Raw genomic sequence first — 16500 nt, 5'->3', positions numbered from 1 at the left:
GAGGAGGGTGTGTAAATCCCAGTAATTATACTGTACGCTGTGGTTGCAGTACAATTACCTTTGTCGTCACCCTACAATACAGTATTCACATTACAGTAAACTGCTCATTTTAAAGATGCAAGTGTGGGCAAAATTATGTCATACCACCCAAGAGTAGATATGCTGGAAATGTGACTTCATTATCCAGACTTGAACATGTCGTACGTTTTACCCTGGCCATCCCTGGCTTTCATCTTGTGGGATGTTGAGCATGCGCAAGCATGCGAGTGTGCTGAAAAGGTGAGCCATACAGATCTCTGCCCACTAGCTGTCATGTCGGCATTAATTCTCCCAAAGTTTCAAAGGCAGGTTTTATGACCTGCCTTACGGCCTCATCTATGTGGACAGCGGCATCTAAACTCTGGAGAACCTGCTACATAAAACGCACATCTGTTAAAGCCTAAATTGTAAAACAGCCCCCGCGTGTCCAGGCAGCTTTGAGTTAATAATACACTTAAAGTACAGATTTTAACACTCCCTGCAGCAACAACAGCAGTGATTTTCTTATGGTTACTTCTTTTTGATCACCTCTTGTATCTGTTTTGCCCACTGCAGTTTATGGATTTTTCAAAGGTTTTGACCTTTTTTATATTGGTGTCTGTATAGTCAAAACAGACTGTAGAAAGCCAGCAATGTCTTTGCTAGAAGTTCTTTAGGTTTTACTGGGGGGATGGGAGAGTCTTTTTTTCTTTTCTCCATCAATTTAATTTGACAGTTATGGTGGAACAGGGCATCCCATCTGAAATGCACAATAATTAAAAAGAAGCTTGAACATCTGCCTAAAATCTTGTCTTTATAATGTTTCAGACTGAACTCCTGACAAGTTGTTTAGATTGACCTACTTTTGAATACATTTAATCAAGTCAACTTTTAGCTTACCTTGCTTGCATAGTAATCACTTCAAGAGTATTTTATTTTACAGTTCCATGTCCTTCACATTAAACAGCTTCATTTTGAGTGACAGAATCATGTGTGACGCTAACAAAGGAGGCGTAGCAGGCTAGTAGTATTACCAAATAATGGGAAGTATTACGCTCAGTCTTGAGGTGTAACACCACAGCCCAAATACTATTAAGAGATCTGTGAGTGATGCAACTTAAGCAGCAGTTGTTCTTACAGGGACACAGTTATTACACACTTTTTTCAGTTCAGTCTCCTAAAGAGGAAGTGTGGTTTATCCCCTTAATGTATTAAAATATTGCTCTTACTGTAATGTACCCCCCCTGCACCTGTGGTTTAGCTGTGTGCCAGGGTACAGACACTTAGCTTTGGACCTGACAGAAGCAACACAACGTAACATAGACAACATAAATCTCTTTGAGGTTTGTTCAAAGGCATCTGGCTATTGGCCTGAAGGAGAAATAATTAGCATTCGTTTGGAACTCAGAGATTATCTGTGAGAGCAGTTTTATTAAGTGGTCAATATGGGTTGACTGTATGTTCAGTAGAACATGTCATACTGTACATGCTCCTTCTTTAAAGCTAATTTAAGAGCTTTAAAGTATTGCAACGCCTGTTGTGATACTGTTTCCCTATTCTGGACTTTGTGTACACTAGTCAGATTGATTTGATTTGGTTTGATTAAATGTACTGTTCAGCCTGACATGAAATCATAAGTATAGAAGGACTGACAGCAATGGACAGCCAATGTAAATTGCATGCACATTCAAAGCTGGTAGAAGGTTTGAGTGAATCTGTAATATTTGTTTTAATTGGAGTAAATAAGTGGAAACTAATCCTGTTCAAAACCAAGTGAATTTGGCCAACACTGAAAAGGCCAAATCGACACCCGATTGTACTGTTAAGTGTTTCTCTCAGGTCAGAGGGTGCAGCTACAACGTCTCTTACTTTTAAAGGCACAGAGAGGACAATCGTAGATAATCCTCAATGTTTCTGTCCATTTTTTTTGTGTCTCGTGTTGCTTTCTGTAATTGATAATGACAACATGGTAACTTCTTGCGTGTATCGGAAAAGATTTGTTAATTGGATGAGTCATTAGTCCTATTACCAGAGTTCCATTAAATGCCCCAAACCAAAAAAGAGAGACACAAATTCTGTTGTGGAATATATCCTTCCTAGGATAACAGGAGGTTGGATTGGTAAAATGCAAATAATATATGTGTGAGATTGATCAGTGAGTAGCGACCCCATTATCTCCTGAGATGTTAATTACACTGTGCTCAGCTTACATGTCAAAAGGCAGATAATTGAAGAAGGTAAAATATGTGCCACACTTTATTTATGCTGTCACTTGGAGCTGGTAGAAGATCGTCTCTCTTATCTGCTTTTTATTCCTCTTCTTTCTTTTCTCCTCTTTTTGTGTCCATGATGTATTTATTGTTGGGTAATATTACATTGTCAGAGTTGATCATTTTGCAGGGATATTATTCACAATCATTACAGCTGTGTGTGTGTGTCTGTGTCTGTGTCTGTGTGTGTTAGTGTGTCTTCTGCCCTGTCTCTGTATCTTCTTTTCGTTTTAAAGGTCTTGTACTGAGATGTTGTGTTTAAGAAATACTTCTTTGGACTTCTTCAAGATCACTCTGTTGCATTTGTTTGATCTGCTTTTGTCTAGCTTGATTCATAGATTGAGCTGCTTTTTAAAAAAAATATTTGAAATGCAAGCCTGCAGTCACACTGCTATTCTGCCTCTGTCTGAAAATGACAGGATTGCACTCTGGCTCCATATAGGCACCAAGCTGAGAGAAGTTTCAACTTGTCAAATGTTATTGTATGTGAAGAAAATAATTAAACTGGGATCTCCATTATTAGGGTAAAGTTAATGTAAGAACAATATTGCCTGGTTGTTGTAATCAATTCAAAAGAAGAAGAAAGGAATAAAAAGGATGAGTAACGAATCAGAGTGGTCATCTCACTGAAATACACAGTGATGTGAGCACTTTTAAAGTGGTTGTTTCTGTTGTGAGTGCAGTTTCCCCACTTGATTAGCTTTGTGGTGTCTGTAAACTTCCTTTTGACAGTGTATAAGCCATAGGGGACAAGCTGTACTAAAAAAAAAAATATATAATAACAATCTTGTTTGTCATTTTGCGTGCTCATAGAGATAGCGTCAAAACTGTTTCCTGTGGTTTCCTGTGGAGAACTGTGGTGTCTCTGGTGTGCTGCAATTTACAAGTGCACGTGAACACTGTCTGCACTCTATCCCAAAAGCGAATGTACACACACACACACACACACACACACACACACACACACACACACACACACACACTTGGGGCAGGGCCAGACTGGTCATCACACCTCAGGGGCTGATGGACAGTTGCTGCACAGATGATTTAGTGCATCACCTGGTGGACACTGCTAAGAATGAGCCCAGCATGATGGAAAACCACATTTCCAATCCTGGGATATACTGTCTGATGACCTTATGTTCTGTCCGTATACCCAGACAGTGACTTTCTTCTTGTTTTGTTGATTACTTTCACCCATTTGTACATTTTCTCTTTTTGTCCCTGCCCATCTGTGCATAAACATGTGTTTATGCACTGCCCCCCCCCCCCCCACTACCACCACCACCATACACCTTTTCTTTGCTTTGTCCGACTAAGATCTAAGATCTAACATCCATTACCATCTTTTTTTCCTTGTTTATCTGCCTTGCCAGTAGACCAGAAGGCTCCATATAACAGACAATGAACTTTATTGGATTTAAAGTTGTTATGGTATTAAGTTTGAAGTGTTTTTCTCATTTTGCCCACTTTTTGTTTGCTTGCGAAAGACCTCTACTCTCTCAGATGCCAGAGAGCAGTATTTTGCTGTGGCAGTCCAGCCTTATCTGCGCTTGAGGTCTGTACTTTAATGGGCTTTATTGATCTAAACAACATCAGGGGTTGCGGTGATGTTATTAAGGCAGGGATAACTTATGTGTAATTCCACTCAAACAATATATTAGCCTTTTATTGGTCTAAATAACTTTGCCTTTTAGACAGTAATGCACCAGTAAGTCACAGCAGCTCTTCATGTCGGCAGGATCTTAATAAAGCATTTCCTCTGGACATCCTGCTGCGGAGAGAGTGAAAAACGACAGGTTAAAAGGCATGCTGGGAAGTTTCCATGCCATCACTGTAAATTATCTCTTTTGAATACATAAATAAAGCTGAAAGAGAGCTGTGAACGGTAAGGTGAGGGGGGAGGAAGGGAGAGTTTGTACAAACGTGTTTCAGCGTTTTCTCTGTTTCACACATGGAGGTCCTGTTAGAAGGAACACTGCAGGCTCCAAAAGACTAACTATTAGTATTGGTGTTACCATGTGGCTATATTTACTGCTGACATAGCCTGATGTCAATTTAGATTAATCCATTTATTAGTTCATGATCATACGTTAAGATACCGCTATTTGATCTGATAAGTAATATAGTATAAACAATTCAGAAATTAATGCAAGAAAAAGGGAAGTGAAAGTATGTATCGCACAATATGTGTAGTGTGTGTTTGCATGTTCAGGTATAGTAACCACCATTAGGCATGTAAGTGGACATAATGAAAGTATTGATAGATATTGAATGTAGATTTAATATAGAAACACATTGTTATGACTGTAATGCAAATATCAGCAATACATAAAAATATACAGTAGGCCAAGCTTTAGATGTTCCTTAAAGATTTGTGTGATTATAAAACAAATGATTCAGCCACAGTTCGACGAGTTAAAACTAGAATATATGATATTGGAAAATAAATTATAGTTTGTTGTTGTTTTTTGATAGGTTTTCCTGTAGTATTGATTCAAGGTTTATGATGTGTCTGTAAATGTCGGAATGGACAGTTGCAATATTTCTTTCCTTTCAAGGGCAGCATATATCCAATATTTATACGAAGTAACGAACCCATTTATCTGGAAGTGTATTTTCAACGGGTGGGGGTGGGGGTGGGGGGGCTTTTATAATTTGCAGCTATTTAAAGCCTTGGTTTTGGTAATGAATTATTTTGTCATCTCGACTGTGATGAGATTCATCTTTAATAACTGTAACAATTATTTTATTAAAAAGAGAAGCCATGCATTATGGCTATCTTGCCAAGGTCTCAAGCTGGAAGGAATTCTCATTAAGAGCATTATATTACCCCGGTGTGCTTTCACTTGGATGTCCCGCTGAAATTACATTAGGTGTCAACAATGTTTGTGTTAGAAGTAAGCAGTCATATTTACAGAGGCTAGCTTTTTCATTTGCTGGCTGACACTGGGAGATGTATTAAAAAAGATACTAATGCTTTGTATCTGATTAAGTCACTTGGAGAGAAACTCCTCTAAAGTGTTGACTTTTAATATAAGGCAAGCACTGCTCTGTAATCACAAAGACATGAATCTTTATTCGGAGATGAGGAACTTTTGATTCCTCTTGATTATCTTGGGATTTATTTAGTTGGCACAAAGGATTGTTCTCACCCCTCATTTCCACCATTTTAGACCCTTCCCAAACTGTAAACATCAGGTTGTTTGTGTCATGACTGATTTATCAGTGTCTTTTCATCGACATCCTGTGTGTCTTCTGATGGTTAGCGTGGTGCGCAACATTGTGTTTTCTTAATGGTTTCAGGCCCAGGGTTGCCGCTAATGACATGGTAGTAATTGTTTGTCAGTGTGATAATGTGTGATTTCCTATTTCCATGTGAAGTTGGACATTTGATGAAGGAGGGATCTTGTCAGGAAGACAAAGTGCTGTCATTTGTCACCAGCTGAATGAGCTTCTCTCCAGACATCCTCTTGGTTTTCAATGGCAATATTACATTCACAGAATACGTCTTTTGGGGGATGGGGGCGCAATTGCTATCATTTCCACATCATTCAGTGCATTGTATAGAAGATCAAGAAGCTACGGAGCCACAGAGGTGACATGGAGGGGAAAAAAAAAAACATGTACTGGGGACAAAAACTAAACTAGTGATCTCGAGTTTGAAAGTCGAGATGTTTTTTTTTGTCTTCCTCCATGTCAAAGTCAAGATCTTGCAAACAAAACTCAAGATCTTGCAACACAAAGGCAAGGTCACGCAAAAGTGTTTGTTGCCAGTACACGTATTTTGTTTTTGAACAGTGTGTTTTTTAATTTTGATTATACTAGACAGTTTACAGAGAAACACTATTTCAGTTCAACACAATTATTTCCCACCCCAACACATCCAGAAACAGAACACTCTTCTCCATTACAAAAATACACAATGGTATCAGACAAGAGTCAATCTAAATGCACAACAAATATTGCAAGGTACCCAAAATACCAAATATACATTACTGTACTTTACACATAAAAGTTACATTTTCCAGATAACTGGTGTATCAGACCTTTTCCAGCTAAGAGCTATCATTCTTTTAGCTTATGATGCAGCAAAATCTATAAATTTACGCTGCTGGTGATTTAGTTTAAGGTTCTTTAGATAGAAGTTTAGCAAAATCATTTTTGTATCCAGAGGAATAGTCAAGGATAGAATTATTTATGTAATATTAGTCACTTTTACCCAAAAAGGCTCTAATAATGCTGCACTCCCAAACACAATGCACAAATGATCCCTGAGCTTCTCTGCATTTAAAGCATGTATCGGGGTTATTTTATTAACCCTATTCAGTTTGACAGAAGTTATGTAAATCTGCATCAACTAGTTGTGTATATATATAAATATATATAAGTACATGTCTTTTTTTTCATTTTCTTCATGTTTTTTTTCTCCCTCCATGTCACCTCCGGGGCTCCGTTCAGAAACCAAGATTAAGATTTAAAAAAAAAAAGAAAAAAAAAATGAGATGAAAAGTTTCTCTCAGGTTGTGTTCTGTGCTGACATATAGGAATCTGTTAACTGTATTTCACTGAAAGACGGAAGTGAAATTACTGTGTGTGGTAATCTTTTATTCTTAGTGTTTGCTAGGAGTCATCACTTCCTTAAACTTAACATTTTTAAACTGAGAGACTATTTCATCATCTTTAGAGGAAATCATTTGTCCGTTCATGTCACTGTAATAACAGTTAGGATTTTCTGATTTCATATATAGGAAAGTAGCTTTTACATTTTGTCTCTCCAGTAATATCACAAACTTATGAGGCACATAATTGCAGCAAATGAAGGACAGAATTGTGGGACTGCCTTCATACTTTTCCAAAATCTTTGATGTAGTCGCCCCCTGAACAGACTGCTTCTGATTAGACTGTTTCCGTATTGTAGGGTTGGGGGCAGATCCTTCCTAGTTAACTATCTAATGAGCTAAACAAGCCAGACAAAGGAGAGGTATAGTGAATAGGTCTCCTGAGGGAGCTACTTATTGTCACAATTGCCCCTCTGTCTTCTCTTTCCACTCCATATCGATTCATGTCTTCATTGGTTATGCCCCGTCCTCCGTAGCTCACACGGGTGGTGTAATCAGCTAAATGTAGCCTCTGCTTTCTTATTATTACCTGGGTGCTTGACACTGATTTTTTTTTTTTTTTTCCTTCAAGGACAAATGGTATAGGAGAAGGCAGATCCCGTGTGAAGTCCCTGAGCTCTCGCCGAGCAGCAGATCCCTTTTCAGTGCCAGCTGTTCTCTCAGATAGACCAGGCCGTGCTAAAATTCTCTTAATATAATTCTGGGGGCTCAGGAGAATTGTGCAAAACAAGCGTGCCAGCCAGGAGAACGTTGAATTTTTCATCAGTGGGCCTCAACTCGCTGAGTTAGTGGGCAGCGCTCTCATTCATGAGCAGATGTTCAGAGCAGTTACACTCTGCAGTTAATGTGAACTTACTGGCCTCTCTGCCATTGGCTGCAAGGACGTTGGCAGCGACCTGGCATCTGAGAATTACTCCCAGTAAAAGGCGCAGGCGTGGAAAGCGTAGCCCCGGCCTTTTTTAGCCACTTCCCAGCCCAGGAGCTGGATCTTGGACAAGGGAAGGCACTGACAGCCCATCCGTCTTCGGTCCGACAGTGATGAAACGCTTGCCACTGTTTGCTTGGGGAATAACAGTGAAATTCCTGAAGATAATTTTCATGCAAGTTGTTCGTTAATTTCGAATGACTTGCTAAACATGAACCACTTAGCAGGTGGAAAGTACTCTATGTGCATGAACTATAAGCACATGAAGGTACTAGCCCCCACTGTTAGTTTGAAACAGTTTTACATGCAGAGGAATTATTCCAGTACCCTTGAAAGAGGAAATGCATAGGAAGAAGGCACCTGTGAGGGGGTAACAGTTTGGCCCTGGTAGGTCTATAGCTGAAACCAGCTGCTGTGGTCAGCCTGGTGGGCTGTATCCTCTCCCCAGCCTGGTACTTCAGACATCTGCAGGCCCATGCTGCACAGCCTGGGTTTGATGTGGCCATACAGATCTGTAATGGTTTCCTTCTAACTAAGCAAAATGCAATTTGACGTAAAGTACCATTAACTGGTCATAGTGTGTACGTGACATCAGGTTTAGTAGGCGGCATGCCAATCATCGTGTGTGTGTGTGTGTGTGTGTTTGTGTGTTTGTGTGTTTGTGTGTGTGTGTGTGTGTGTGTGTGTGTGTGTGTGTGTGTAAAAGTCATCACAGTCAAGTTGTGCATATGGGACTTAAAACGGTAGAAATGACAAGTTCTTGTTTCCTCTGCACGTCTCATTTTCACTTTCTAATTGGTCGTTTTCAGGTTGGCTTTACGAGAGCAAAACTAATTAGTGTTTCTAAATTCAGCAGAAAAAAAAGGCAGTCGGCTTGATTGTTCTGGTTTCCTCTCCTGTGTCAGGCGCTCAACAATAAAATAAGACTCTAATCATTTTCAAATTGCTCGTATTTTTAAACCCCAGAGCTGAATGTCACTCCCGGTCTCTTGGCATTTTGTTTGGCGAGATCAGGGAACAGTGGTTGCCCTCTCGCCTGTGTGCTCTCTTTGTAATTCGTGGGAAGTTTGGAGTTGGTGGAAAAATAAGAAAAAAATGCGTTGTGTTTGAGGTGGGGTTGTTTCTGCTTTGATTGGGAGCGTCCTGCTGACAGGAGCAGCCTAGCAAGTTTACAGTAGCTGTGACATTGCTGTTACCTTTATTCAAAGTGCTCCAGCTGCAGCGAGCCCTCAGGAAGCCCAGCGCAGGTCCAGCGCAGGCCCACATGGGCGGCCGGCCGCCCACAGAGGGGAGACTGAGCCCTGTTTGAGTTGGCAGTCACTCCCCTCTCGGGGAACTTTTGCTGCCTTTGCAGAAAGGCCAGTGGCGACGGCTCTGGTGTGGCGGCAGGGATACTCGGGACAGGATGGGCTTTTTCCACCTCTCCTCCCTTTCAGGAAACACATTTTGCTGTTTCTTTCCTCTGTGTTTGCAAACGAAGGGGAAGGAGTTAAGGTGAAGGGCCACGGGGCAGTCGGGCAGTGGGACTGAATGACAGAGCTCAGCTTTAAGAGGCTGAGTGCTAATCTGTGGTGATTTGAAAATGGCAGTTTCATACCCTGAAGTTATTTCAGGATACTTAACCTTCATTCATATTGAATAAAAACACTTAAAGTGGGCTGTAAAACTTGCACTAGAACTATGTGATATGGAGAAAATTAAATATCACAATATTTTTTTTTACAACTTACATTGATGGCTATATTGCGACAATATTGTAGGGTTGACTATTGCATTCACAAAATATTTAAAATGAGATTTTTGATAAATAATCATTGGTAATATGGATATTATGACCAAGTGGGTAAAGGCAAATAATAGAACAGCTACAACAGTCTGATAAGTTCAGAAAATGACATCACTTTACTGTAATGCGGCCATTAAAATTAGAAAGACAAAACTCTTGTCATATTACGATATCCAAAGTTTAAGACAATATCTAGTCTCGTATATCAATATCAATAACCTATAGATAAATCACTCAGCCCTAACTTGAATTATTATTTTATTTGTCCATCAACACTATAGGGATTCAGCCTTCAGAAGCGAGTAATTAAAATGTGCTTGCTCTAAGGTTGGAAAGGAGCAGTGTTTAAATGCAATTAGGGCAGTTTTCCAATTAATTTGGACCCAATTACACTTTTTGTAATGTGTCATTATTTGTTTAATCAAGAGAGTTGTCGTTTAAGATGCTAAATATATATCCCATACCGGTGTGTGTGTGTGTGTGTGTGTATATATAAGGGGGGCGGGGGTACACTGTGAACCATATTTAATTCTACTATTATGAATATTCATTTAAAAGTGACCTGTTTTGTTTTCTCCACTATTGCTCTCATACTCTGAGAAGCATGTGTGTGTGTGTGTGTGTGTGTGTGTACACTCACACACATTATCACCCAAAAAGCATCTGTGAGGACTTCACTGTTAGTATTTAATGTGCTTACATTGTGTGTTTTTGGGCTTTTTACCTTTCCTTATTTGTGTTGATATCTTTATTGTGCATGTAATAGGTTTACAAAGTCCACCCCAAAGGGACTTTCCATCTCCACCCGAAAACACTGTTCACCTAACAGCTCTGTTGTAGTCCAGCCTTTACTTCCGTGATAAACGTGCGTCACTTTGATGTCATTTTGTAACACACGCTATAATGCTCGCCTAGCTGCTAGTGTGGCAAACCCTCAAACCAAGCTAATCAAAGCGGAGGCCCGATGAGTTCAGATAGTTGTAGCGCCATGTCCAGAAGACAGTGCAGAATTAAAACCTTACGTATAAAAGACCAATGTGTTTTTAAATAACTTACCACTCTGAAATGTCTTGCTCCAGTCTAAGAGGCTTGTTCCGGTTGTTCTGCCTGTGTTTAGGAATCAAGCTCGGGTTCGAACTTGTACGACGGAGCCGAAGCCATAGGTTACCTTTTGTTTTGGATCACACTAGCTTGCTTGTCAGGGCCCGCTCTACGCTGCTTCTGACTGGTTAATAGTCCTAACCTAGCTACTGTGCATGTGCGACTCCCAACAAAGATGGAACAGAAGTAAGATGTCTCACTCCGTAGCGAAAACGGAGAGCTCAACACACAGGGTGAAAAGAGGAGCCGCATCATGACAAAATTATAGTGTTTTTTAAAAATTAAACCATGTAAACCTATTCTATACAACCCTTAAATACAATTATGAACCTGAAAATTAGCATAATATGAGGTCTTTAATAAAAAAAAATTTTTTTAGTTACCATGATTCAAATAATTTCCACTGTTTCTCCTCCTCCCTTTCTACCATGCCCACCTTCCTACCCCCTCTCCTCTTCTTTTCTCCTCCCCTTCTATCTGCTCCTCACCGGTCCAGCCGGGAGACTCCAGTGGTGACATCCTGTGGGGCCAGAGATCAAAGTAAGTTCTTCTCATGCACGTCCGTAGATGGTTCAAGGCGGTTAACACAGAAACACTATTCCTGTATTAGCTTTTTGCATCATTACTTTAACTTTTGGCCAACTTGGATGTGAATGTCTTTTCACAGAAGGGCATTATAAATGGAAATTGCTATGAGTTTGAGTACAACTAAATGATAAGGCAGGTTTTGCATAGTAACCGATTTACCTCATTTCCTGATGCAGTTACATATTTACATCCCATTTGAATGACGCTGGACATGGCGACAACAACAAGGTTGAGTCAGTGTGCGAGTCTTCTCGGTGTTAAAAGTCGCCTGGGAACCTTAAAAGTGAAGAAAATTTCAGATAGTGTGCTGGATCATGTCTGCACCCTCTGACTATCCTAGAAGTCATTACTCCTTGTGTGGTGTATAAACACGTCAAAAACAAACAATGACCCTGGGCAGACTCCACACCGCAAAACAATTTCAAAGCCTGCATTGTAGTGTAAACAGAAAACATGGCTAACCTTCACGGAGAGCAGACTTCACCTTAAACCCGGTGTTTGTTTTATAGTCCCTGTTGACCTTGGTCAGAAATAGTCTACATCTCTTCAGTTCTTTTTCAGGTTGATGTAGCTCAGGCTCTGAGCTGACATTTAGGTTGAGGCTTTGAGTGGGCCTTAGTAAAGGGTTATGTTTTTTATTTTTTATTTGAGGTTGCGTTTGATTATTATTCAAAGCTATAGTGTGTAGTTTCTTTCGCCCCCGTAAGGAATTCTAAGTAATGACAACAACACTATCTGCATGACGTGAGTCTTCGGTGGTCACACACCAACCCCACCCCTCCTCCACCAGTTTCCTGTAGCTGAAGGAGGAAAAGGTGGATTAAAGAATACATGATGGACTCCTCAGAAGAGGTAATTAGCTTGTAGTTTTTGATGTCCTCTTTGTCTCCAACGTCACCATTGTTGCTGTTTTTTCTCAGCGGTGATGTAAAACTTATAACTCTAATTTCTGCGCGTGAATGTTACCGGACCACACCATTTTGAGAGTTTGGTGGAGATGATGGGCTTATTTAGCTTTGCGTCAACTCGGACGTTCACTAATATAAAATAGTTGCACACTATTGGTTTAAATATATGTTATGTAATTAGGAGTTATATATAACTTATTTGGGTATTTTTGGATAAGAAATAAGCTCTGAAATAGCATTTAGACCATCATGGGAAATTTAGTGAGACATTTCTCCGGACAGCTTTTCAAAATAAAAAAAATAGAAGAATAAAAACACTAAATCCATCTGCCCGCTTGATATCAGAGGTGGATGACACAGAGAAAATATCCAGGGAAACGCCAATGTTGTTCTAAACTGAGTGTAAATACTGCTTTGATGGGAGGGAGGTTTCCCGTACAGGGATCCTATGTATCAAGCAATGAATATGCATATTCTGGTTTCATAGACTCTTTCACACTGAGCCAGGGGTGACTGTAGGGCGATGTGAACCCGTATTTTTAATAAAGCCCAGCTGCTGAATGATCAAATAGTGTCTCTAATTAAGGCCTGAGTGTACACCCATGTAAAATTCTCTCTGGAATGCTAACAACCGGTGATATTTCCAGAGGAATTTGCTGTGCAGGTCTCAGAGAAGGGAGGAGGAGTTGAGTGTTTGGGGTTCGGCAGGAGGAGGGGCAGTGTTCATGTGGCAAGCCAACATGTTGTTCACATCCGTGTCAGATTGAGGCTAATGAAGGCCAGACTGATCCTTGGATGCAAGCCTTAAGTAAATGATCCCTTTTTGAATATATTAGAGCGTTGTGCCTCCCTGGCGTGCCAGCACTGCTACGTGTTGTCTTGTGGTCTGACGAAGCCGGTCAGAACGGCAGTCACGGTGTTCAATCATGTTGTATACCACCCAGCCCCATTTCAGCAGTATTTTAACATTGACTTGGTGGTGAGGAACTAAACACACACACACACGCACACAGATCGTTTCCAGGTTAGCGCTTTTGAAAAACAGTTTGATAGTAAATGGAAAGTATGAGTGTTGTGTTATTTGACAATGTAAATGAGCCATCTCAAATTTTTCCCCACCCTCTTAAGAGGGATTGCATTTACATAACAGGCTGGGGTTTGGTACTCATGCAAATTGTTCATGTAGATGCTTCGTTTTCCCGTTTTGCTGTTATTTTTGAGTTTTACAGAGAAAGAAATCAGTATGTTTATCAAAAATATTTAGACGTAATAAAAAATAAAATAGATAACCAAAATAGTATAATAGAAAAATAGAGAGGAAAAAAATTCCCAGACAGAACTTTTCACTGCAATTTATTGCCACACTGGCACTTTGCATGTAAATGAATCCTAAATGTGTAATTACAAGGCACTTTTGAATATTGATTGGAAAGACAAGGGCATAGAAATGAAGCACTTGCGCCCGTCCTAAGCTACTGTAACATCCCATTAATAAATACCTTTCTGGCTTTAGTGCTGGGCTTGCCTCACACAGATTGAAAGAATGTCGTTTGATTTTCGCTGATATAGCATGTGTACTTCATAGATGGATGGATGGGATGGATCCAATTAGCCATGGTCATTGCTCATGTATTTAAGCTGACAGTGGGAGTCTGGCATAGAGTATCCTTGATTTTGGTAGTTCTGTGAAATGCTCCTGCAAGGTACTTTAAAAGCCCATAAAGAGCACATTGTTCTGAATGCACCTTTGATGGAGATTTGATTTACAGCTGTTGCAAACTTTCTCAATTAGACATGGGAGGGAGATAATTGACTTTCAGTAGGCAGTGTACAATGATGGGGAATACTTAAAGGATAATAAAGTGACCAAGACCTATACCTTTTTCTTTTCCCCTATTATACACAATCAACACACAAATTGTGTCTGACTTTTACTTAAGATTTCATACAGGGTTCATTAGCACATAATGCATCTTTTAATACAGAGCACTCACATTCTACAGCCTACACACCGTACATTTGCAGCAGGACTAATGGATTGTGACACTAGCTGCACAGGTGCACGTAGTGTCTCAGAAGGCCTCCTGACCTTCCACATGATGTGTACCATGCTGGCTTGTTTGTGAGCACGAGCCCTTGTTTGTAAACACGGGACAGAAGGATTAGGAGCACATTTGACACGGTCACGCTCAGCTCGCAGACAGGCACAACGCAACGTGACAAGCAACAGATGTGTCACACAGGCTGAAATCGAAACAGCCGTCCAGCATGGAGTTGTGCACACCATCAGACATGGTTGCTGTGATGAGGCGGGGAGGCAGCGAGCGCTGCTGGCAGATGAGACAAGGCAGCGCCTCTGCTGCTCCCAGCTTCCTGTCTGGGAGAGGACAGGCCTGTTTGTGTGCTGCTTTGACACTCCTAGTCACTTTGTCATCTGGGTGCTTGCTGCTGCTCTGATCACATGTACACGCCGCATTCAAAGAGCGTCATATCAGCCGTGTGACAGGTAGGCTCCCAATGAGACAATAGCCAAAGGGGATGTCCTTTTCAATACGCTGTGTGAGTACAAATGCACAGTGCACTAAGACAAAATAACATCACATGACATCATTCTGAATGCTCTTTATGGTTTCTTTTTTTTTCTTCCAGTTTGGAAAGAAGTTTGTAATACAGTGTCGATTTTCAGAACTGTCCTGCAACAGAATAGAGAGGCCTGACAGCGGCAGTAAAAGTGCAGCAGGCGTTCGCTTAACACAGGGAACATGTTAATGACATTCTCTGTAGCTTATTCTGCCTATTGTCACTGCCCCCTAAGCAAATAGTATGTCCACGTGTTGAGCTTTGATGGGTGAGAAATTGGAATCCATCATCGGAAGAAGTGAATGAATGAAGGTGCAGCAACAGCTGTTTGACTGATCATGTACTACAGAATGTCACTTCACATCTGTTTACTACTCCGACAGAAACATAAGTGTTTATATGCACCGCTGTAATTGAGCTATTTTCCTGAGGGCAGCTGTGACCCACATTAAGTTATATCCCAACTTTCCATTAAAGCGTGGGGGGAAGTTTTTCTGATGGTAATCACGCCCAGAAACACTGCTATGTAAATATGGCTTATCAGCTTTGCCAATTTGGTTAAGTGACACGTACGTGGGTGATTCACATACTCGGCTCTGTGGCTCTGACACTGGCCACGTACAGTAGCTATTTATCAGGATAGGTAACTTGCATTGTTAGTATGTATAAAGCCAGAACATAATGAAAATGATGGTGTGTCGTACCCATATTATGTAGAAAAGATGCAAATAGGCTCTAAGTCTTTAACTTGCAACGTGGGCAAACTTAACTCTCTGCATGAACAGTGTATGGAAATTGCACTGGGAATCTAGATCTAAAACACACCATTGCAATATTCAAATGTTAACAGCAAACAATATAGTGCATTATGGCTTTTCGTATTTGCGTACAACTCTGTTTGCTGCTGTGAGCTGGGGATGAAACAAGAAAGAGAAAGGGAGAGAGATAACACACTGGACAATGAGTGGAGGATATGGAGCACACAAACAAAGCATTTGTCTGCCAGTCGTAGGAAAATAACATCTAAAAACTGTACCAACTTTTTGTTAGTTTAAAAAAAAAAAGTAAATTTAAAATTCGGAAATTACAAAGGTAAACAACAGCCCGACACACGACCATGCACAATGCAACGGACCTGTTGTCCAGCTTGGAAAACAAGAAATTAAATTTTTTTTAAATCAGTCAGTCGTCTCCTGTGCCTTGCCCGTGTGGAAAGCAACCAACTCAAAATGAAAATACCCAAACCGGCAAATGTCAGCAACATCTATTGTTATTAAACGTTGCCAAGGTAACGTGATCTTGTGAAGTGCTGTCCCAATCCCATTTATACCTATCTGAGCCCATGTGGCCTCACACACTCAGTCACTCAGCACCTGAGATCACTTAAGTCTGTGAGTCTTTAGTCCTTAGTCCTCAGGGCTCACTTTGGGATCGGGCCATCGTGGTCACTTTTGAAAAGGTATTGCTCCTTGGGTTGTGATTTGGTGCTGCAGAGCTTCCAAAAATGTAGACAGTGCTGAGTAACAACAAACTTTTTTCATCTCATTCAATCAATTACAGTAAAGGAGAAACTATATCATATCTAAACATTGAACATGTGATATTAGGGACAAATCAGCATCTGTAGCACACTCATCTGTGGGATCAGATACAATGGAGCAACAGGTAAACTACATGAGCAGTCCTTTACTATAGGAACAAC

General features: G+C 40.5%; 1 protein-coding gene across 12 annotated transcripts in view; it reads left to right on the top strand.

The window, feature by feature from the left end:
• The window catches only part of foxp1b (forkhead box P1b), a 155696-nt gene that overhangs the window by 23888 nt on the left and 115308 nt on the right, over nucleotides 1-16500 (top strand). For 9 of the 12 annotated variants that reach the window (XM_032512523.1, XM_032512520.1, XM_032512522.1 and 6 more), the window contains one exon: nucleotides 11219-11262. The exons of the other annotated variants lie outside the window; for them this stretch is intronic. The gene's annotated coding sequence lies outside the window, so the exon portion shown is untranslated. The remainder of the gene's footprint in view (nucleotides 1-11218; nucleotides 11263-16500) is intronic. 12 annotated transcript variants of the gene reach the window in all.

Source organism: Etheostoma spectabile, chromosome 4 (assembly GCF_008692095.1).
Source record: "Etheostoma spectabile isolate EspeVRDwgs_2016 chromosome 4, UIUC_Espe_1.0, whole genome shotgun sequence".
Lineage (NCBI taxonomy): Eukaryota > Metazoa > Chordata > Actinopteri > Perciformes > Percidae > Etheostoma > Etheostoma spectabile.
The sequence above is the reverse complement of the archived record's forward strand: the minus strand, read 5'-3'. Positions and strand labels throughout refer to the sequence as shown.